Source organism: Pseudorca crassidens, chromosome 7 (assembly GCF_039906515.1).
Source record: "Pseudorca crassidens isolate mPseCra1 chromosome 7, mPseCra1.hap1, whole genome shotgun sequence".
In the NCBI taxonomy this organism is placed as follows: Eukaryota; Metazoa; Chordata; class Mammalia; order Artiodactyla; family Delphinidae; genus Pseudorca; species Pseudorca crassidens.
In genome coordinates, this window is record NC_090302.1 from 13,723,912 (window position 1) to 13,730,466 (window position 6,555).

Consider the following 6,555-nt stretch of genomic DNA (forward strand, 5'->3'; position numbering starts at 1 on the left):
TTACTCTGTGATATTGTCTTTTGATGCTCATTTAAAACTTTTTAAGAAGTCCTATTTGTCTATGTTTTCTTTTGTTGCCTGTGCCTTTGGTGTCATATCCAGGAAATCACTGCCAAATCCAATGCCATGAAGCTGTTGCCCTATGCTTTCTTCTAAGAGATTTATAATTGTAGCTCTTACATTTAGGTCTTTGATCCATTTTGAGTTAATTTTTGTATATGGTGTTAGGTAAAGGTCCAAATTCATTCTTTTGCATGTGGATATCCAGTTTTCCCAGCATGATTTTTGAAGACTTCCCTTTCCCCATTGAATGATCTTGGTACCCTTGTCAAAAATCATTTGACCAAATTCCTTTACTTTTTATGTAAGAAAATTAAGGCCCAGAATGGTAAATGACTTGGTCAGACACAATGCTAGCTGGCATTAGTTCTCCTCTCAAATTAATTTGTAAGTCAAATCACATAATTAATCCAGTAGAATATAAGTTCCAAGAAAGTAGGGATATTGTTCACTGATGTATTCCAGGCCTAGAACAGAGCCTAAAAGATAGTAGATAATTACTACTTATGGAATGAATTATTCATAAAGAACCTGCAACCAATAAAATGCTATTTAGTACTTCAGCCATAGGATATCTTCATGAGTAGTATTAGTTCTCAATACCAAGAGCCCTAACTTACAAGTTAGGTTTATGAAAAAAAGATTTTCATGTTATACAATTGCTCTTATAAGTACATTGCATAAACTATAAATTTGACAAACTTTTAGACCAAAAAATCTTATAAGAAGCATAGGTCTTGAACAAGGCTGCATTAACAATGATTCTACTTTTGCTCAATATCCACAATCTCCCCTACTCTCACTACTTAAAATGTGAAGATAAAACACAAATTCTTTTTTAGAAAAGTAGTTTGCAATCCAAAGTTTTTGGATAGCTCCAATCTTAATGCCAGGGACTCCCCTGGTGGTCCAGTGGTTAAGACTCCGTGCTTCCACTGCAGGGGCCGCAGGTTTGATCTCTGATTGGGAAACTAAGATCTCACATGTTGTGTACAGCATGGCCAAAAAAAAAGAAATAATAATAATAAATCGTAGCTTTAAAAAAAAAAACTTATTTTATTTTATTTTTTTTGGCTGTGCCGCGCAGCGTGGCAGCGTGTGGATCTTAGTTCCCCAACCAGGGATCGAACCCGCGCCCACTGCATTGGAAGCATGGAGTCTTAACCACTGGACCACCACGAAAGTCTAAAAAAAAATCTTAATGCCATATAAGTTGGTATTAGAAAGAGATATTATAGTGATTTGATGTATGAACATCTTCATGTATAATAAATACACCTTCACAGGTATGTACATGGGTATTATTATACAGGCTGGGATTTTAAAGAAACTTATTTTTTAAATGCTTAGAACACATACAATATATGTAAAGGAGAGCTGCCATTAATATATCGAATCAATTAACCAACATTTAACAGATGTTAATACCTTTCAATGACTAGTCATTCTAGGAATGCTGATCTTGCCCAAAACATTTCTGGAATTCCTCTTTGGGTCCTGCTTTCAGAATTAATTTATAAGTCTCACAAGAAAACTAGATCTATCACTTCAACTACATTTTGTTTTTATTTTCCCAGTTTGATTATTAACTTTACCATGTGCCAAATATTGTGATAAGCTCTTGTATGTATCATCACATTAGAAGGATTAAACACAACTCTATGAAATAGGTGTTATTATCTCCCATTTTAAAGATTAAGAGGTTAAATAATTTGTTCAAAGTCCCATAACTAATTGGTTAAGCCAAGACTTGAATCCTGATCTGATTCCAAAGCCCATGACTTCATTACCATGTCATACTGCTGACTGAGTTTTCTGGAGGCCAGATCATGTTTGATTCACTTTGTAGGGCCTAGGATAGTGCCTTAGACAAAACAGATCATAAACAAGTGCCACTAAACAACCTTGATTAATGGACGACATACACTATAAAAACTATTCCTGAAGGAAAAACAGAAAATTTAATATAGTAATAGCATCACGGAACTCATGATCTAGCTTCTTAAGGTGACTAGTTTGAAGGTAACAAAAACCTGCGAAATTTTTACAAAGTGACTATTATTTCACAGGTATACAGTACAACATGGCCAACTACCTTGTTCCAATAGTCTAGGTCACTTTAAACTGCAAATCTATGTCTTTACTTTCTCTTTCATTTTTTCATGTCATATCATCCACATGGGTCAGAAAATCTTTCCCCCAATTCACATAACTGCTATTTATGCCATAGCCACATGGTTTTAGGTCTTAATTTCAGAAGCGTGGTAAACAATTTTTGTCTCACCATTCTGCCAAGGCAAAAAGTCTCTTAGTAATACTCCTCATTCTGTGTTAAGTTGCACTGGTGCTCTCTTTCTAAATAATAATATACTCAAGCTTGAGAAGAGCTAAGAGGCATGTGCTTTAATAGTATAATTTTATTCATTCCTGAATTAAATATAGTTTTCATAAAGGCAAGAGATTTAAAAGATAAAAGAGGAGAGGCACAGGGCCCAGTTCCCACTTGTATATGTCTTTCTCTATCCCATAGCATGATAGAAAATTATAAAATTAGAATGATAGTATGCTACATGTTACAGAGATATGGCTTATATATTTTTCTAGTTTCTTGGTTTAAAAAATGCACATCCTATATTTTTACGCAATGCAATTATTTTGTATCCTGCACCTTAGTCTTATCTCTAAATTCTTAAAATATTGAACCATGCTGAATGCCTCTCAGAACATCCTAATAACCAAGACTCTTTGGGCCTCACTAGAATATCATGCAGTCCTTTGTTACCTCACCTGATTAGAAAAACTCTGCCTTACTCATTTATAGAGTTAAAGAAATATATTAGAATGGATTCCAGAAATTGAAATCAACTCTTTCCTTTAATGAATTGTAACCTGAAAGATTAAATGATGGTTCCAAAGTCACAGTGCATTGCCAGACCCCCCTCCCTTGGTTGCCATAGCTCCTGTAAAGCCTGGACGTAGGATCTCATAGAACAGCTAACTCAGTGAAATGAGGTTAGGGATTTACTGTGCTTGAGAAAGGCTGGCATTATTTCAGAGACTATCACCTGGGGGTAGTAACACCTTGAACCACAATTTAAAGAGACAGATATGGCTGTTGTTTGACCTAGGCTGTAGTTTGCAATAATATAAACAAAGACTAAGCAATAGAAAAGAGAAGATAGAGCTGAGACATAGGGCTAGAGTGTGTGAAGGGCAGGATAAAGAGAAAACAAAACAAGCAAAACAAGTCCAGAGCTGGAGACACACTTTGAAGGCCCAGAAGGTAGTCTGCTGAGTAAGGAAAGCTGTTGGATGATGTTATCATCAGAATCATATGACCGGGCATCCAGTCATTCTCAGACTCAGATACTTGCCTTGATCTAACAATCCCCTCCGTCACAGCTTAGTAGAGACCACACCTCCACCTCTATCCAGCCTTTCCTAACATTCCTAACTTTCCACCTTCTTCTCTGATCTTTTCCAATGAGGCAGACCTCAATAATCCTCAAACCTTCCTTCTCTCTTTCCAGCCACTCCAATATGCAAATATCCATCCCCATTTCTTGACCTCCGTATCTTCTCCACTGCATCCCTTAGCCCTTTAATCACATCTCAGTACTTTCCCTACAATTCGACTTCATCCCATACCCTCACCCATTTAAACACTATTACTCTCTAACTAGTCCTTTCAAATATCCTGACTCCTATTCCTCTCCAATGGCAATTCTCCATCCTGTGCTCGTCAACCTCTGCCTCCCGTCCTTCATCCTATCCTGATTGCCAAGTTCTCCCACAAATTCTGTTCCAATTCCCTAACACTGTATTAGTTTCCTCCATTTCTCTATAGTTGTTTCCAGTACCCTGACTCAACACTTCTATATCCATCTTGATTTCCCAAACTGCTCATCACAGCAAATATTCTAACATCCTAATCCATTCCAATACTCTGACTTCTAATTAACCCCTCTTCAAACAAAATAATCAAACTTCCACCCATTCCTCTTCATCTCAACCCAACTGCCTATCTACTTGCCTTTCCCTTCCAACACCCTGACATCTGTGTCCTTCTGCATCCTATTAACATCCTGAACTCTCCTCTCACATCTCTCTCCATTCTACTCAGGTACCCAAAAAACCAAGCTCCCCATCCCTTTCCAGTATTTTATTTATTCAGCCATCCAATTTTATTTGGCAACTTTTATGCACCAAGAACTGTGTTAGGCTCTAAGAATACAGGGCTGAGAAGGCAGGGTTTCTACACTCAAAACGCACAACAGGATTAGGTCTCTGCACCAAATAGCATCCTTTACAACACCTTACAATTAGAATTAAATGATTATTTGTGAAACGACTTGTTTCTCCTTCTAGAGTTTATGCTACAAGACAGTAGGGACTCTATTTGTTTATTGTTTGGTGCACAATAAATATTTGTTGAATGAGTGAAGAAAGGACTGTGCTAAGCACTCTAAAGACATTACCAAATTTAAGTTCTTGCAGATGGTGTGTAAGGTCAAAATTATTAACCTCATTGATAAACGACAGGGTATCATTAAGAATTAAGAGCTTGGATTCTGGAACTAAGCAACCTGAGTTCAAATGTTAATTTTCCACTTTCTGTGTGACATAAGGCAAATTATTTAACCTCTCTGATCCACAGTTTCATCACTTTTGAAATGGGGATGAAAACCTCACACAAGTTATTTTAAATTCTAAATCAGTTAACGCAAAGGACTAAAGGACTCAGAACTGAATCTGGCACACAGCGTACACTCGAAAGTAATTAGCGATTATTTTTTACAAACAAGAAAACATTTGCTCGGGAAGGTTAAGGACCACGCCCAAATCGCAGAGCCGGTAACACAGGTGGCCGAATCAAGAGGTGAAGCCAAGTTTTGACTTCAAAATGCACCTGTCCCTTAACGGTTATACAACAAAGTATTTGCTCTTCCCCTCCTTCAAATATTTCTTCCCAATATCCTAACTCTCATTATTCTCCATGTACCGTATTCCGCCCGATCCCAGGACGCCCGTCAGGATACCCAAACCATCCTGTACCCGTCATTCCCCGCATACACCTGGCACACCTCCTCCCTCCTCCGCTCGGTGGCCGGACCCCATCTTCCTCCACGCCGCACCCCACCCCTGACCTCCTCATTTCCCATCCAAACCTCCCTCCATCCTCCTCCTCCCCACGCCCGTTCCGGGCCCTCCCCTCCTTCCCATCCAATCCCAATTCCCCGGCACACGCCCCCGCCCCGAATCCATCCCACGCTCGGTTCAGGCCTTCCCGCTTTCGCCCCTCACCCCACCGCTCCGTCTGGATGCCGGAGAACGGCCTCCACCAGGGCCACTCACCACGGAGGAGCCGGGCCGAGCGAGCTCGCGGGCCGACGCCGGGCGCAGAGGCGCTGGTCGCTCCCTTCAGGCGCTCAGCGGTGCGGCGGCCATTTTGTTGTGTTGTGCCGGTTGCCGAGGGGCAGTGCGTGCGGCGTGGGCGGGGCCTGCTGCGGTCGAGCCCCTCCCCGGAGCATGGGGGCGGGGCCGGGCTTCCCGCCGCCTAGGACGCTAGGGCCGCGGGCGCGCAAAGGCGCGCGGGAGTCGGCGGGAGGGGAGGTTCCCTGTAGCAGCTGGCTAGAGGCCTAGCGCTTTTCTCTGAAGCGGAGCGGCCGACTCACGACCAGGCTTCGACTCGCTCCGTGGGGGCTGGGCCTGAGGACGACCTAAGGGACCGATGTGGCGCTGTCGCCAAGCTCCTGAACTTCCAATGCCGGCCGTCTGGGCTTGAACTAGTGTGCCTTGCCCCACGCTCCTTCTCGAGGCCCATTTCTGAGGCGAGTTCTCTGCTTCAGGGGCCAGACGTGGATAAACCGCTCAGGGAACGCAGCTTGGGCTGCAGCTGCACCCGAGGTTAAGGGAGTGAGAGCAGCCTGGGAGTCCTGGCAGAGACTAGTGCTCTGGTTGTGAGAGGGAAGCCAAAGCCAGAAGCGGTTGAAGAAACTTCGGTTGGCGCTTGCCTGGAAGGGCTGCATTTCACCACGTATATTCAACAGATAGTTTAAGAGAATTTAGAACATACTGTGCTGGATGCCAGGGAAATACAGTGAATTCTTTTAGAAAACGTTGTCGCCGAGGACACCATTCCTCCACTCCAGCCTCCCATTTCCAAGTTGGTACCCTGGACAGTGTCACCATCAGAGGCTGCACCATCTCCAGAAATCGCCAATGCAGGCACCACCTCTCCCTTACCGTAGTTCTCCAATCTTAACAGCGTGCTTGCTCGGAAGACCCCCGTCCTAGCACAATTCACTTCATTGTGACTTCCAATCCCTTGTTCTTACCGTTTTCTCACAGTTCATGGCCCATCTGTGTAACACTATTTTAGGAATTTCCTTTGTCTGTGCCTCAGTTTCCTCATCTGTGAAATGGGATAATCCTACCTACTTCCCACAGTTATCCTGGTAGTTATAAATGTTAATGTATGTGAAAGAACTTAGA

The 6,555-nt window shown here is 42.2% G+C and overlaps 1 protein-coding gene across 9 annotated transcripts in view; it reads right to left on the bottom strand.

Moving 5' to 3' along the window:
- Positions 1–5,547, bottom strand: part of CNTRL (centriolin) — an 87,476-nt gene extending 81,929 nt beyond the window's left edge. For all 9 annotated transcript variants that reach the window (XM_067743470.1, XM_067743467.1, XM_067743465.1 and 6 more), the window contains exon 1: positions 5,416–5,547. The gene's annotated coding sequence lies outside the window, so the exon portion shown is untranslated. The remainder of the gene's footprint in view (positions 1–5,415) is intronic.
- Between the last annotated feature and the right edge of the window lie 1,008 nt (positions 5,548–6,555).